This window comes from Thermobia domestica, chromosome 9, assembly GCF_964235325.1.
Source record: "Thermobia domestica chromosome 9, izTheDome1.hap1.1, whole genome shotgun sequence".
In the NCBI taxonomy this organism is placed as follows: Eukaryota; Metazoa; Arthropoda; class Insecta; order Zygentoma; family Lepismatidae; genus Thermobia; species Thermobia domestica.
The window spans coordinates 194,921,075-194,939,986 of NC_137462.1; positions in this window are offsets into that span (position 1 = coordinate 194,921,075).

Genomic DNA, 18,912 nt, shown 5'->3' on the forward strand with positions numbered 1-18,912 from the left:
AGAAGCACTTTAAAAGCAAATCTATTTATCAGCTGAACTGGAGATAACGAAATCTTATTTGTGAAGATAGGTCTAATTAAAATGCCACACTAATCCCAAGTTTAAGAAGGGAGAGACTTTTCTTTCTCTCTCTCTCTCTCTCTCTCTCTCTCTCTCTCTCTCTATAATGTCCTGCCACTAATATAAGATGATTGGATTAGAAACATAAAGTTTAAAGTTGAATGATTCTTCAAAATCCTATGTTTAGATGCAACCTCGTTTGAATCCTATTAGGCACATATTTACATATTACGAAAATTTTGATGGGTTATGTTTAGCAGAAGGGGTCCAGAAGCGTAAAAAATACAAACTTATAGGATAAATGGATGATGCAAGTACTTAGACCTAACATAACGTAACCAAATCTAACCCAACCTAACCTAACCTAATCTAATCTAAGGTACCATGAACTAACCTAATATTAGTAGAAATAAGCGAAATTCTATCTTTTTTTTTTTTTTTTTGAAAATAATGCTGAATACCTACACTAACATAAACTAACTTAACCTAATCTAAACTAACCGAACCTAATGTAGTCTGAACAGAAATTACCGAAATTGCGACTTTTTTTTAGAAAAAATTGCTGGACACCTTCTGTTAAACGTAGCCATTTTGATTTTGAACGGTGATTAATATTTATGCTCTTCGAAAGATATTAACTCCAATTTTAGACCAACTATTGATACTGAGTTAATGATGTTCATGTTTCCTGTATACGAAAGCATGATTTTAGAACTGAAAGATAATATCTTGGTAGTATACGTTGTTTAATCAGAAGTTATTATTTTTGATTTTGATAGAACTAATCAATCTGCGGCGAGTTAAGAATACTATTTTAAATAATATACGAAAAATATAAAGGAATAAAAGAAAATGTAAATAATATAAGAATACGATATAATGAAATAAATAAGTGAAGCATAGTAGTAGAAGTATAAATAATATGAGGAGCATTTACAAGGAAAAGGAATAAAGTATTATTTATTACGCAGGCAGAGATAAATAATAATTCTGCACAATAATAATAATAATAATAATAATAATAATAATAATAATAATAATAATAATAATAATAATAATAATAATAATGCCAAAACATGGAATACGTATGTATTGCTAATAAAACTGAAGGGCGTTAAGGAAACGTTAGATTATATGGTTATTCTCAGTAAGATAAAAATGTAATGATTTGGTAAGCCAAGGTATGAAGTATTCAGTTATGATTATCCAAAACTCTGATTCGAAAAATCCACGGAAAATATAATCTAACTTACCTATAATGAAATGTTCTAACTGATATTGTATCGCAATTGTTTTCATGTAGGATACGTTCTTGCAATTGATGATAAAAGTTTCAGCCAAAATTCCTGTTTATTTATTTATTTATTTATTTGGAATTAAGATACTATATAAAATCTTGAGCTCAAATCTAAGGTGTGTGTGTCTATCATTTTATGTCATGAAGTATAGTTCCCTTATATATCGTGGATTTTATTAAAATTGAAACTGGTAATTTTCTGATGATATACCCCTCATTGCTAAGAAATGGAGACTCTATTGATAACGGGCCAGTATACAGGTTATTATCCAGTCGTTAAAGGTTATCTCTACAAATGAAACCACTCAATAATATTCAAGACCGGATTGTAGATGACTGTTTTCAAAAAATTGCAAAATCTACTTTACAAAATTTAATATATAAGCCAGGACTTTCACCCAAAACTTGAAAGAAGAATGGATATTTACAGTGTTAATGTATTAAAAGTTGTTATAGTTATACAAATGATATGTATCTACCACCGATTTCTGGCAAACCTAATAGAATATATTTCAAAATATATATATCACCCAATTTCCACATCTGAAGTCCAGCCTTGTTCTCGATTCCTTTCACTTAGTGTTTTCTGACTACAATCGTTTCCTCCTCGATCAAAACAGGATGAGTACTTTCAATTTCCTGTCATACATTTCAATTTCGATACTAGTATTTTCTTTAAGTACGAATTTAATGTTTTTAAATTACGATTTTCTTATCTCAAGTTTTCGCATCCTATTTACAGAAGAGAAACTTTAAGTAATGAGTAATTCTAACTCCTAATAGCAAACAGTCCAACTAATGGATGTCACTATTTGTGCTGCCTGTATGAAACCAACATATGGTAGCATGCGGGCGATTTGGAGATCTAAAGCTATTCTGACGGTACAGCGGGCTGAAGGCTTGTGCGCATAAACTAGTCTTAGTATTGCTGAGATGTGAGTTATTTGTTTGGGGGAGATAATTTAAAATATTATTCACATGTTTTGTAGTTGGGACCAAGTAGTTATTAGTATAAAATGATATATTTTGTGACAGGTTGAAGAATAATGTACTTTGTGGAGAATTATGTTACAATTGGATTTTTGAAGTTAAGTTGATCATAGTGTGTATTAGGACATGTAATGAGACATTGTATAAATCTTGGTAGTTTAATGTATACTCGTTTGGTATCATATGTCATTAGAGGAATAAAGATAATTGTGGTACGTATCCAGTGAGTTTTGGATTCATAGAAGTGTCTTACACGTTGCTACAATTACGGACTAAGTATTTGCAATACGAACAAATTAGTACAATAGTATATTCTTTTGGAAATAGACTCATACTGCTATCCCTTACGACCCTCTTCCATACCCGAATCAATCATGTAGTGAAAGCTGTTAGTAAATAATATTGCTTTAGTATTCTATTAAATAGTGCACTAGTTGCTGAAATTTTACTTACCAGAAATTATTTTCCATAATTTTATAGTAATCATTGCAAAATAAATGAAACAAAATTGTTGCACTGTGGCATTTTTAAAGTAAAAGGCTCACTAGAACGTGTCGGTGTGGAGAAATAAGCTCGTAAAAATTTTAATAGATGCTACAGGCACTGAAAGACATATGTTTGTTGGTACCATAATCTTCCTTTTTCTATAATAATCTGAAAGGTCCCGTATGAAAGTAGAATGAAAATAGAATCAGTTTCTGTTCATGGTTCGGAAGTTGAGTAACAGACTAAATCTGTTTTTGGAATATCTAATAACTCATAAAAACTATTCCTTTATCATAATCATACCGTTATTACATAACCTACATACCAGACGTACCTTTATCATATCTTTACCTTTGGATACAACAGTAATCTCGCATGTATTTGTGACCTACCATAATCAACAGTGACCTGACGCATGTATTTGTCCTTGCTTATGGGTAATAATCACTTGATTCGTATATTGATATCGTTTCCTCCGTTTTGGTCTTGCTTATCAAAGTAACTTACAGTACTGTCGTAACCCAATTCCCATCTCTTCAGCAAACGAAGCAGGCTCTAATCTGTCATTTGGTAATAGTAAATAATGCTATCAAGATGAGGGCAGGTGAACTCTATCGTATAATTGCTACTAAGAAACTTCCATTACAGTATATTTGTGGACAACTTTTATTATATTATGCAAGTACTCAACAAAGTATGTAGTAATTGCAATGATGAAGCGACAGAAAATGATAGGCGAGAACCAGTAGCAAACGGTCACAAGGAGTACAGGAGTCTGAAATTCAAAAATAAAGATTCCCAAAAATATCAATCATTGTGAACAGATATTGGTAATATTATACAACAATATATTTCAGCGTTCCTATTGAACGTAATGTGGTTGGTCTCAACATCTGCCGTAGGTCACACGGTGGATGAAGAAAGTAAGCATAATTTCTTAAAGTACATTGCTTTTTGTAATGTTGTCTTTTCATCTTGTTTAAAAATCAGTTAGCAGTCTTTTAAATTTTGATCGTTGTTCATTGGAGGTAGGTTGCCTGTTGTGGGAATACTAAACCATTACATGATTACTAGGAAAATCAACTTTTAGCAACAAAGTACTAAAATAAGATTTTTGCATAACATAATAACACTCTCTAATTAATGATTGCTAACACCTTTAGTCACTCATGTAAAAAGAATTTTAGAAAGCCCGTAAACTAAATTTTGATAGTTGTGGTGATGTGTAAACGTACAAGCTTAGATTTCTCGCTTCTAATCCAGTCTCCAATCTCAGAACTTGAAATTAAGGAAAATATTACTTCCTAAACTCTGACCAAAACAATCAATAACAAGAGCAAAGGATAATAAGGTAAACCGCATCCAAAGAAATGTATATATGCAAATAGAGAAGATTTTTCTTCCGAAGAGTTGAATAATACTGATTTCAAAGTGTGGTGAGTTAAATTGTATTCCAAAACTTGTATAATCGTTAAAATAAAGATTGTGGTAGGGAGTGTCCAAGGAGGTTCATCCTCCCCTGCTATCCCCTTCAGCCCCCTTGAAATTTTTAGTTGTTTGTTGGTATGTACATATATATGAATGTAATAGGAACTCAAGTTAGCCCTCATACATGATCTTATCCCCCCATCGTATTGTTCTGGCCTAGTTTATACCAACTCTACACGAAATTTATCAATAAGGTGGAATTCTTTCCTTGTTTTTCTCATGATTTCAAAATGCTAATTTACAATAAGTTCCTACCGTCAAATTACGCAGTTCAGTGAAACAGTCCTTTCAGTTGGAAGACCTTGAAGTGTAAAGTGTTCCTCTGTTACAACCTTGCCTACTGTCAAAATATTGAGTTTCAATGACTTGGTACCCTCAGTTATAAAACCTTTAAGTACAGATGTTGTCTTATTATTGTGCCTTATTTTTCTACTTTAGTTTTGAAAAGGGCGCTTCAGTAGGCTTTCATAGTATTAACAAATTCTGCGTGGGGTCAGTTGTAATTTACTACACTAGTTAAGGGATACACTGTTAAGAGTTACTACATGTAAAGACATGCAACAGTAAGTAGACCTTCAGTACTAACATGAAATGAGAACAACCAACAGAAATATTATTTGTAGAAGTTTCACAATAAAAAGAATTAGTTTCAACAAAAATGGGAATGTTTAAAGGTTTCCTGACACAAATGAAGAATGAAAAGAAAGAAAAGAGAGCGAAATAAAACACGAGAACGAAGAGACATAGTTAAAGAATCTACATCCTATTTTCTTCTTCTTCTTTTCGTCGCTTGACACAAAGAGACTGTAGAGGAAGACAGAAGAAACCTTCTTTCTCTTTGATTTAAGTTACATTCGATTTTCGATAATCCACTCGCAATGCCTGCCTTCAAGCATGTTCTTTTTTATCAACTTTTTACTCTTTCTCTACTTTTTCCACTGTACTTTCTTCTTTCTACTTCTTTTTTTTTTTTTACCTCTCACGCTGTGTCTTCTTTTGCTGCTCTCTTGATCTGAAAATTAACTTTCTTCTGTAGATGACGTCATAAAAGGAACAAAACGCAAAATAATCGGTTGCTCATCAAGAAGAGTTCGTAATACGCTCCTCTTTTACTCTGCTTATTTGATCATTCGACGCAAAAATTAAAGAATTCCTCCCACACAACGAGTGGATGATCTCTTTTTTTATATGTAGAGTTCAACACTTCAACATACGAAAGATATACTGCGAAATATATAGATTTTCTCTCTATAACTATAATATCAACAGTAAGTTCTAAATCCTTCTAAGATATATTATAATTAGATATGGAAAGCCTTTAGGACATATTTATTGCATCTTCATAGGATGCTATATGAAATTTGACGTCACTATACATTCTGAGTTTTGCAACTAAAGAAAGACAATTAGAAACTTTGTACCAAACTGAAGTGAAGTTCTTTTATTGAATATCTCCTAAAGAAGGGTTAATCACCGGCATTGTTATCATATTAGACGATAAAGTCCCTTCTTATGCGACAGTCAAGAAATGGGCAGCTAAATCTAGGAGAAGAGCTAGCATTGAAGATGACCTCTACCAGCAAGATCCGTTTCAGCATTAATCCAGGAAAACATTGTCACAGTACTTAAAATTTCCATAAATGATCGTCGATTGACTGTTAAACAGATTGCTGAGACGTTGGACTTGTAAACTGAAAGTGTTGACAGAACTATCACCCAGCATCTGAGAATGAGAAAGGTTCCAGCCAGATGAATACCCAAACTTTTAATCACCTAATCAAAAGATAAAGAAGCGAATCATTTTTAAGTGGTAATCTTCAGCCGTTCCGAGCAAATCTATCTTCCTTTCTGATTCGATTCATAACAGTAGATGAGACGTGGGGCTTAAAACAAAGTGCCAAGAAGAAGAAACATCGCTCATTCCTACCTCCAAAGAAGGCTAAGTCAGTGCCTACATAACAGTATTGTGTAATTTTTATATAATAACTTGTATTTACGGGCAAAATGTGCTTTTAAAATATGCACAAGTTGTTCAAAAGGAAGAAGAAGAAAATATAAAGACAAATAGATGTAACTTATTTTCTGTTATTATGATTGGTGTTCTGTTGTGATAGTGATATGACATGTTTTGTAAGTCGTCATAGCAAAGAAAAACATATCATATATAGAGAATCCATCTTGTGATATATACATGTATATACAATATTTAAAAGTGTGTAAATGTTTAACTTATTACGTACTACAATGAAAAAAGGTAATGGGTTTTGATAAAACAGTAGATGGATTTTGTTTAGATGGATTTTGATAAAACAGTAACCTAGACTATATAAATATACGGACTGAGGGCTATAATGACATATAAAATATGCAAAACAAGCATTAAGCTAATTACAAACTGGTGTTTTTCATAGTAATACATATTTAATGGTAGTTAAACCTAAGCAGAAAAGATGACGGCTAATGAATATCAAATAACATAAGTAGAGCAGCAGTCCAGATTAGAGTAAAATACATCATACACACGCCATTCAAAAATACACATTTTAGCAACGTGCAATGAGTTCACAAGAGATTCCACATACGGTATAATTCCCAGATACGCTACCAACGTAATTCATAAATATGCTAACTTGTAAGATTTAAAGGTGGGTCCAAAGGAGGCAAAAAAAATAAGACTCGATAGCAGTGAACACGGAATTTGTCTGCAGAAACTTGGAAGTGTTAAGGACAGCAGTTCCACGGTTCTTCGTGTACGGAATAACGCGTGCTGCAATATATTTCTTCATTGCATAGTTCAAGTTTCTTTCACGTATAGGTGTCAAAAAATAAATCGCAGCACGCGTTCCTCCGAACATGATAATCCATGGAACTGGCGGTCTACTCACGTATAGGTGGCAAAAAATAAATCACAGCACGCGTTCCTCCGAGCACAAAGAACCATGGAGCTTGTATTTTCCTCATGAATAGGTGGTAAGGAATACATCACAGCACGCATTCCTTGAAACACGGGGAACCATACAGCTGTCGGTCTCACCACGTATGTGTGTCAGAAAAATATCGCAGCACTCGTTCCTTCGAACACGAGGAACCATGAAGTTGGCGGTCTCCTCACGAAGGGGTGTCAGCACGCGTACCTCCGAACACGAGGAACCACGGAGCTGGCAGTCTCCAACACTTCTGACTTTATGCCTATGCATTGCGTGTGCACTACTGTCAAGGCTTACTTTTTACCTACATTGAAGTCACCACTAAATTCTAGCATATCTAGGAATTCTGTTGAAAGCATGTCTGGAAATTATGCCCTGTGGAGAATATCTTGGGCACCCTTTACACATTGCTAAAATATGCAATTTTTTTGATGGCGTATATGTGACTTCCTTTACACTGATATAATGTAATAATATTTCTTACGCAACTCTAGAAGGGTAAATTTATTAGCAAGGATGAGTTTTATTTGAATGATTATCAAAAACAGGTTCTAATGATCTTCATATTTTAGAAACAAATATTTAATTAACAATCCTACAGTACATCATTGGCAATACTTCCTTCAGAAGAGTTACATTAACTAGTGAAGTTCTTTTTCAACGAGACTCTGAGAAGAGCCTACAACGATTTTGTTCATATTTAACAAACACCTAGGTATTTTTTTATAATTAATCCTAAAATATGATTTAAAGTATTTGTTGACGATTTGCTATCAAATCAAATTTAGAAAGAATCATTTATTGGTATAGTGTTTTCTTGGGTCGAGGTTTTTTTAAAAAAAACATCTAACATTATTTTGTATATTTCATAAACAAAAATATATTACTATCGTATGGCTTATCATTCACTTAGGAGCGAGAAAATTTAATGTGGTGACCATTTATCAGTTTTATTATTACTACTTTTACTTTGTATTACTTCTCCAAGATGCGACGACACGACACGTTATCTCGTTTCTCTTGAATAAAACGTATTCCTTCTTCTTGAAAACCTGGGAAAAAATACATTCCGGTGGTGTCTGCAAAATTCCTATTCCGTTTGGAATGCTGCCTACGAAACGAAACTTAAGGTTCGTCTTTTCGAGATAGGAGCCTAAGTTTCGTCTCATATTCAACACGAGACAGCATTCCAAATGGAATAGGAAATTTCACAGACACCACTGGAATGTATTATTTCCCCAGGTTTTCCAAAAGAAGCCTCGAACGAATTGACATAAATAAAATTGGAGGATAGAATTTTTTCTGAAAAGCAAAAGAAGAAGTGGAGGATATTACATGAATGAATAGAAGACTTAAAAAGATATAGGCTACTAGTGAGTGGAGATTTCAATTTCATTTCATATCTTATACAATGTAGCATATTGTTCATACAGGAAAAGCTTTGAATGTTGTCTTGTTGTGTAGAGTTTGTGTTTATCTCGTAGTGAACCTAATTCCTGCAAAGACAGGAAACGTTTCACACTGATTACTACTTTAATGCCACAAGTGTAAATACTACTACATACCAATACAAAAATACAATCTTATGCCATTAACTGTTCCTATACCATGAGTAACGCATGGGTTTCACTTGAACACTCCTTATGCACACAGATTGTGAGGAGTAGCACAGAATTCAAGAACTTGAATTGGTTAATATTTGTACTGCAAAGACAATATTGACTGTACAGTCATGGTAAAAAAAAAATAAATAAATAAAAAAGTAAAGAAAGTTTAGTCCCCCACCTTTCGTCAGAATGCCGTCTTATAATAATGATATGTAATTCTTGGTGTAGGTGGTATGTGAACACGGAAAGTTTTTAAGTCAATAAAACTTTACATTTCGGAATAGAGAGATAAAAAGAGTGCGCTTTCCAATGGTAAGTTCTTTTCCTATAATTTTACTCAAATTGAGTGCACTAACGCTATTCATGTAATTCTAGTAATTTATTCAACTTCTTACAAATATAGTATCACATATACAGTAAGTTAGCTACTTGATTGTATTTTCCGTTTTGAAAAATTAAAATTCTCTCTAGGAATCGAGAAAAACAAACAAATAGAATTTGATTTAGTGCGTCACTTGTAATTTATACGTAACGGATTCTGTTGCATCCACGTCATGCGAAGTAAAATCAATCTTACAACACAATAATCCTTAAAGGTAATTAAATCACTGCTAATTCAATGAGCACAGAGACAACTTTATGATTTAGGCACGTCCTTTGAGGCTATTTTTCTGGAAGATTGGGTTTTGGTTTTATGTCCAGTACTTAGCTTGAAACGTCAAAGTTTTTTTTTTTTTTGGTTGTTTCAAATAAAACGAATTTAGTTCTTTACCAAAGAAAAAAAAGTGTTAATGAAAAATGATGCCTGCTTGTTTATGTTATCCACCAACGTTCTAAACTTACTATTATCATTACTACGGCTTTAGTAATGCAGACATCTTTCCTCAATGCGTAGGTTGTGACCTACACTTTGTCAGATACAACAACACACACACAAAAAGATTGATTTCTCTTTCGTATTCTCTTCCTAGTTTTGAATATAACCTCCCTGAATCCAGTCACAATAACATGAAATTACTGGTGATTTTAATAACAAATGACGCGGTTTTCAGCTAGCATTCACTAATGTTCGCGATTTTCCACCGCAAAATAGCTCTATCAATTATAGGCAACGATATGGGATTTACGTTCTTTATCCAAGCATAACCGCTAGAGAAGATTTGCAATAATTTACGGCGATTTGTCATATCGTGGACAGAGGGGAAAAGGTAGACATTTTTAACGAGAGTGTATGTGAAATGATATGATTGCACATAACCATACAAAAAAAAAAAAAAAAAAAAAAAAAGAGAGAGAGAGAGAGAGAGAGAGGAACACAGAGATTTGTATGTTCAGCTCAAGCTTACATGACCAGCTTTTTTCTTTCTTTCTTTTTTCCTTTTTTGCTATGAGATCAATAATATTTGTCAGTTTTCATAAACATTGATTTTATAGACAAACAACCAAGGGAAACATCGTTAAATGAGTGGAAACGAATATCAGAACCAGTAATATGATTATCATTCGGTTTCAAATCCCGTTTCCGAACACCTCCACACCAATTCCCTCTTTCGATTTCGTGTTTAGGTACTTTTTTTTTTCATAGCTGATCATTAATATGTAGAGTGCTGGAGTTGATCTTGGACAATTTATTAACCTTCATGAACAAAAAGAAAATGAAATGAAATGAAATCTTTGAGTTTTACGTCCCACGGTTAGGCTAAAGGAGACGGTAACGATGAGTAATGAATGAAATGCTGGAATGAATAAAGTGGGAGGAAACGGGAGAATCCCGAGAAAACCCACGCACACGATGTTTGTCCACCACAAAGTCCACTTGGCGGGGGCTGGGATCGAACCCAGGACCCCAAGCACAAGAGATGAACGCTGTACCACTGAGCCACAGCGGCCCCCTATGAACAAAAAGAGAATATCTGTCTTGGTACATATCAAATCACGGTTAGCCTATAACGAACATATTACATACATGTAGATTAGCAGTATATACTAATTGGAACTAGGCTTTCTTGCGTTCTTCCTTCTTTGTAATTTAGAACTCGTGTACCACATACTATAAAGGAAACCAAGAAAGTGCTGGCACTTTTTGTGGAGGTATCTGTTCAATTGGCCCTCACATCGTGAGTTGAAGGCGTATGGAGATAAGGCGAAGGTCAGTTGTTGGTGTAAGTATATCCAACATACTAGCTGATTGTGGCAATTCAATTACACCACATTTGCGTAAGGACAGAGTGAACATGGGATATGTACAGACCGTCATTAGGGCGTGTATGCTGTACGAGTTCAAACTGGGGTCAACACTACTGCAGTGGGACGAAAGATATGCCAGGCCTTTGGTGAGGATGTCGTGACTACGCGGACAGCAGCGGTGGTTTGACAACTTTAAGGACAATGATGAAACACTCGAAGACACACCACATGCTGGAGGATCTACACATATACAAAATGAAGATCTTCAGGCAACAACTGAGGCGAACAGTGGTCAGACATGTGAGGAACTGGAACTACAATTCAGTGTGAGTAGAGAAACCATTCGGCAGCACCTCCATCAACTTGGAAAACACTACAAGTTGGGTCGATGGTCCCACATGATTTGACTCTGGGCCAGAAGGCAACGCGAACAGACACCTGCGTCTCTATGCTGTCTCGTCTGACAAAAGGGCCATTGCTGGACAGGGTGTTGACGTGTTGAGAAGTGGATCCTGTACGAAGCTCCATATCATTGGTTAGCATCCCATGAACCTGTTCCAAAACAGCCGAAACCAGCACTGCCTAAGAGGAAGGTCCTCCTGTGTGTTTGGTGGACTGCTCGTAGTATCGTGCATCGAGAACTACTACTAGCTGGTCAGAGCATTAATGCAAGCGTGTACTGTCAGCAGTAGAGTCATGTTCAAGAAAAACTGAAAACTCTGGAGCCAGCAATTCTGAATCGCAAAGGGGTCCTCTTGTTACAGGACAACACTAAGCCGCAAATGGCTAAGATTACCCGGGACACGATTATACGCCTTGGATGGGAAACACCATTGTATCCGCCATACTCCAGGGACATTGCACATTCCGATTATCACCTGCTGCATTCCTTCGACAATCACCTTAGAAGACGCCGGTTCAAATTCCCAGTAGAGGTACAAAATGCACTTGATACCTTCTTCTCTTTACGACCCTCCAAGTTCTACCGCGATGGAATCCGCGGCCTTCCAGAATGTTGACAGAAGTTCATCGATGCTGCTATGAACTATTTTTGATATTCCAAGTACGTCTTAGGTGACATATCGATGCTCGATCGCGTTGGCTGAAAAAGCGACAGAACTTTCTTGGTTACCTTTATATAACGGGTGATCGTGTTCTGGGTTCAATTGGTTCCCGGTGAGGTATAACTCACTTATTGCTCTAGCCTCATTTCAATGTGGCTCAAAGATTTACCTAACCTCTGACAAATGTGTTGTTGGAGGAACCTGGGGGGTAAAGGTATCGAAATCCCCTCTCTACAATACATTTACTTCGGCTTGTACCTCTTACGGTCTGTTTAACATCATAGCATGCCCCTAATGAGGAGCAAATCTTTGTTTCTACTATCTACTTAAAGTTTAGATTATTAGGCTAGCCGCATATTGACTAGAAAGTAGGACAATCAATCCGAGAGGTAGTTGCAGGAAACTGAACAAGTGAACAAAGCCTGGCACCCCATGCTCACCGGGCTAGCGCTACACAAAGACCTCTCCAAGGTTGTGAGTGAGTGAGACACTTGGTCAATACACTCAGGCCTCTCTCCGCATCTTATCCTGCCTCCCTCTGCCTCAAATTGGCATACGTGTCCTCTGTTCAATATGCCGCTAGCATAAGGAAAAAAGTGTATTTCGAAAGAGCTTGCCTCTCCTGTACTAACCTAAGATATTTTTAAACGAAGAAGAGCATATAAGCAAATTACATGATCTTGTCAAAATTTTCTCCATCTCCAAAAATTTGGAATCTAAAATTTGAAGTAGTTTTAAAGGTCAGACTTATTATTTGTGATAATACACTCATATACAGATTACAGTGCAAAACACAGAACTACGATTTGGATCCCACAATCTCTTAATATTGACAAACTGATCTCCTTCAACTTTGAGAAGATAATCTCTTTGTTGCTCCTTCCTTTATCAACTGTGCTAGATATTCATTATAAAGCGTTTATTTCTTTCTCTCATTTTCACAGTCGATTCTTTTGAGACTTGGAAAATTTAAAGCCATTTTTAATACAGTTTTTATTTCATTGTCCTAGTTTCATTATTCTTTGAGAATTTGAATATCCCCAAACGCAGTCAAAATCTAAGGATTTATTAATGCTTAACCGAATTAATTAACGTCTTCCTGTATCAAGAATGTCTTAAATTTTGCCCAAAGTTTGTTATTTGAAAAACAAAGAAATATCGTTTGTTGCCCTTTTCGTTAGCCTAGTGACTAGTGTCCGTGTATTTGGCGCGCGGAGTCCCGGATTCGATTACTGGTGAAAAAGTTTTAAAATCCATTACGGTGGTTCAGATTCCATCCTAAGTTAGGTCCCCGTCTCATATAGCTTTGGTGTTCTAGGTGGACGTTAAACTCGAATCCAATCAACTAACAACCAACAGTATGCTGCAAACATACAGCATTTCATCAGAATCAAAAAATTATCAATTATTATAGGCAACGAAATATATTTCTAAAGCTATAAAAAAATTTGTTTTTTTTTAAATCTTTCTCGAAAACTAAGCTTAAGAAGGATCATTAAGACCTTTCATTTTATTCAATTCGATGCGACCTATTAATTGGTAGTCTATAGGCCTCATCTTTGGGCAGCATTGTAATTAAGATTGGTATAAAGGGACAAGTTTTGCCGATAGATTTTCAGTGCGGTCTTAATTATCTCTCTCATGTATGTTTTACCTTTTACGAAAATTTAGAATTTCTCTTCCAATATTCATCCTGGAGACTTCAAATTTTTAGAGAGGAAATTTCATAACCTGTCCAAGGCAACAATCCGTGCCGACTTTTCATTTAGAATTTTCTTCATTGTTGAAACAATTTCATTGTTAAAGGTGTGGATATCCATCTCAACAATGAAGAAAATTCTAAATATAAAATCTGCATGGATTGTTGATTTCAATAGGTTATGAAGTTCCTTCTTTAAAACTTTGAAGTCTGTAGGTTGAAATTTGTAAGAGAACTCGTGAATTTTCGTAAAAGGTAAAAAATACGTGAGAGAGAGATACGAAGACTGTAATGACATCTATCGATTTTGTCAAAATTCGGACCAGGGGGTCTCAGGGGTCGTTTACCGGGACATGCAAAAGTAGTAGAAAATGATCGATATTAGTGTCAAATCCATAGTTTTCGCGGTCGTTGATATCAATAGTGACAATTCCATTAGCGATAATTTGCAAGTTCAGCTACCATTGTATACGAGGCGAGAGTCAGCGGGAAGGGGGGGGGGCGGAGGATACCGAGACATCTAAAAGTAATCCAAAATGATCGATTTAGTCTCAGATCCATAGTTTTTGCGGTCGCGGAAATGAGGGTAATACTTCCACAGGCCTTGACTTCTATACGAAGAATGGGTACATTTAGCTAATATATATATATATATATATATATATATATATATATATATATATATATATATATATATATATATATATATATATATATATATCTATATATATATATATATATATATATATATATATATATATATATATACTGATCAAAAAATTAGGGAATCAGATGAAAACACATGTAAAACTTCTTACGAATAATGTAAGAACACTGTATCTTGTCCAGTTCAGATTAAAATCTTGAAGGCCCAACGTGCAAACGAACCGTTTGGAACATCTGTGCACGTGATCAGTGACGTTGTGCTACCAGATATCATTTTGTAGTGTGGCGCTGCCAACACATTTCAGCTCCAGGACACCTTTGTTCTCATTGTGTTTAGTTCGTCACAAATCTACGTAGTGAAATTGCGCAACAACCTGATTTGCCAGAATCGTTGGCATGGCGAGCTGTCGGCAGGTTGGAAGCTGGTCAGTCACGCCGGGAGGTGGCACAAAGTGTGATTTCCCGATTGTGGAATCGATTTCAAATAACTGGAAGTGTTCGAAGAAGACAAGGAGAGGGCCGTCCACTAGCAATCAAAGCCAGAGACGATAGTTATCTCTTGTCAACAGCCCGTCGAAACCGGCCTCAGAATACAACTCTGCTCCCGCAAGCCTTCCGTACAACAACAGGACCCACAACATCCACTCAAACGGTCCGCAATCGCCTTCAAGAATTTGGACTCTACGCACGTAGGCCTATGGTTTGTATCCCATTAACTGCATGACACCGTGTTGATCGAAGAGCGTAGGTGGAGGAACATCGTGGGTGGGGACGCAATGAATGGGGCAATGTTTTGTTCTCTGACGAGTTTCGATTCAGTATAGAGCCTGATAATCGACGTGTTTTCATCTGGAGAGAGTGTGAAACACGACACAATCCCATGTTTGTGCGAGAAAGATCCCAGTATCATGGTGGTGGGCTGATGGTGTGGGCGTACTGAGCTCCACATCATCTGAAATGGCTCTTTGACGGCTCTCAGATATAGGGATGAGATCATGAAAACTCTTGTTCTTCTTTATGCTGGTGCCATTGGTGATTCGTTCCTTTTCATGGATGACAATACTCGTCCTCACAGACCTCGGTTAGTGGATGAGATGCTGGATGCTGAGGGTATCGCTCGGATGAAGTGGCCAGCATGCTCTCCGGATCTAATTCCAGTTAAGCATGTCTGGGATATGCTTGACAGACGAATTGCCGCTAGCCCAATAAATCCAACAACCATTCCAGAGCTGGAAGTCGCTCTTCTGGATGAGTGGCACAATATCCCCCCAGAACTTATCGATAATCTGATTGAATCCATGCCACGCAGATTCGAGGCTTTATTCGCTATTCGAGGTGATAATATGACATATTAAAGAACAATCAGTGTTGTTGCCTTGCCTGTTTGTGAGCAGTTCGAGAGGTGCACACATAACCGTCTTGTGTCATGAGCCATGTGAACAAGGTTTTCCGTGCCCCAACACCAGTATGTGCCCCATTCTTCTAGTGTATCTTAAAGCATTCCTTCTTGTATGATATATATGAATCAAAGACAGGCTTATTCATACTCTATCTTAAGGTCTTGTGTGGTATTTCAGCTGAACCCCGAATTTTTTGAGCATTATATACAGTATATATATATATATATATATATATATATATATATATATATATATATATATATATATATATATATATATATATATATATAGTGGCGGATCCAGGATATGATCAAGGGAGGGGTTAAACCATAGTTTGAAGTTTTATCCAGTGTAAAGCAGGATTGAAGCCTGTATATATATATACATGACCGAAAATGGCCTCGAATTCATACTCGCTGAGATGAAAAGAAGATGCCGTTTAAATCCACAAATTCAGCCCCATTAGTATTGTAAGGGGGATGGTGACATTTAAAGATAATTGAAAATTATCGATATTAATGTCAAATTCATAGTTTTGGGGCTCCACAAGTTTATTGGTGACAGTTTTGGTGCCCTTTGTGTCCAAAATGAAACGTATTCTCCCCGTGCGAAGAACGGATATTCTGCTAGTCTGTAATAATAACTAACGGAAGTTTCATTTAATATATTTTTCGCTGCTCAAATTTACTCATTTGTGCGGTATATGTGTGTAAAGTAGAATTAAAACCTGTTGCTATAAGTATTTTTCCCTTAGCGAAATACATTGTATATACAGTAGGACGTTGATAATCCTAACGTCAAAAATCCGAACGCGGTCCCTAGAAGCTTTTTACATTTTGTCTTAACGCTAGCGATAAACAAACAATTGCGTGTCCATCGACGTTATGTAAAGTCAGTGTTTTTACAAAAGTTCATTTACATGTAATTGTTTGTCATGTATTTCTATTTTTATTTTTTCTTAGGCCTACAAGTTTTAAGTGTGACTTACAAGAACAGTGTTATTTAGAGTACAAGCAAGTTCTTCAGAAACATTAAATGTAAGTAGCCTTACGTACGGTATTGTAATTACTGTATGTACTGAATAACCACTGTATCGATAGAAGAACATACCGTACAGTACATGTAAGTTTAAATGGCATTTTCTTGGTCATTTTCGAAAATTCTAACTATTTGAAAATCCGAATACCTGTGGTCCCAATTAATTCGGATTTTCGACTTCCCACTGTATATGTTGCAGACATGTTACAGCAAGTAAGATGACTAGCATCAGGCCAACAAATAGTTTTTAAACTATATTTTCCTGTTTTTACCAATATTTCCGAACCAATGATTTTTTCTAATGGTTTCAAAATTTCCGGAATTTTACATAGAACAATGAAGATATCTCTATGAAATATATGTTTGATTTAACATATTAACTAAAATGATTCTGTGATTAACAAAAATGATGATTCTGATAATACCCAAATTTTCCGTTTTTTCCCCAGCTCGGGAAAACCGGAAGAAAAATTGTTTTCTTTTTACCCAAAGTTTTCATTTTTTCACAGCCCATCACAACGCTAGTCTGAACACATAGTGCACCGAACACTCCTAACGATGTCGAATGTTAACACCACGACATCGGCAACTATAACTGAAATGAACACGTGACCATCGCCACTAGACCTTGGCGTTGCATTGTCTGATGAATCCCGACATCTTCTTCATCATGACGATGTGAGGGTGTGAATCCGTCGTGTTCAAAGGGAACAGTTCCTTGACATCTGTACTGCGGGACGTAGACAAACTGGCTGCGGCTTAATTATTATCTGGGGAACATTCAGGTGAGCATCCATGTGTCTAGTGGAGCTCGAGCAAGGCACCATGACGGCCGAGGCGTCGCACGCTGCTTGCAGACTACGTACACCCCTTCATGACGGCCATGTTTCCCATCGGTAGTGGCATTTTTCGACAAGATAATGCACCATGTCACAAGGCCAGGAGTGTATTGGAGTGGTTCGAGGAACACAGGAGCGAGTTCCAAGTGATGTGCTGGCCCCCAAACTCTCCGGATCTGAACCCAATCGATCACATCTGGGATGTGATTGAACGTGACGTGAGGGCGCATCACCACCTCCCCGGAATTTACGGGAATTAGATGACCTGTGTGTGCATATGTGGTGCCAACTCTCTCGAGCGACCCACCGAGGAACTTTGCGACCATGCCAAGACGCGTTGCCGTTGTTATTCGTGCCAAAAGGTGGACATACTAACAATTAGGTAGGTAGTCATAATGGTCTGGCTGATGTGTGCGTATATTTTAACTCGTATATTTTGTCTCGATTCGAATTTCGAGACGTATCGACTCGAATTCGAGTCAAGTCGAGACAGAGACTGTCGAGTCGAGACACGAGTCGAGACAGCAACATATTTTCGAGTCGAGACACGAGTCGAGACAACATTTTCTCGAGACGAGTCGAGACAGGCTTAAATCTCGATTCGACTCGACTCGTGCGCATCCCTACAAAGAAGTACATTCAGTAAAGCTAAACACAAAGAATATGGATGAAATATGGTATGACCGATTAATCGTTTATTATTAGCACTCTCCGCTGGTCTAGTGGCTAGAGCGCGGGCTTTTAGTGAATAGGGTTTCGGATATAATTCTTTGTAAAAGAGTCTTGAAATTTATTACACTTTATAATGGTTTGCATTCCACCTCAACTGTAGCTCCACGTCTCATGTAGCATCCATGCTGAAGGATAGGCTAAATTCCAATCCAGCCAGGTGCTTGTTATTATTATTGTCATTTGTTAGTTTATATCAATTGTTGTTGTACTTAAAAAAAATATTGTTTCGCTTAATTGTAATTCAACAATAATATGTTGAAAACAAAATTACTAATGATCCATTCTAATTTTACTCAGAAAAAATTAGAGTATCTGCTTTATTTTTCTTTGAGTACATGTTTTTTTCATAATTATATTAATATGAATCGTATAAAATATTTTCTTTTAACGATTGACGCAAAACTCAGTCTTTGATTCGCGGTGCGTAACTTA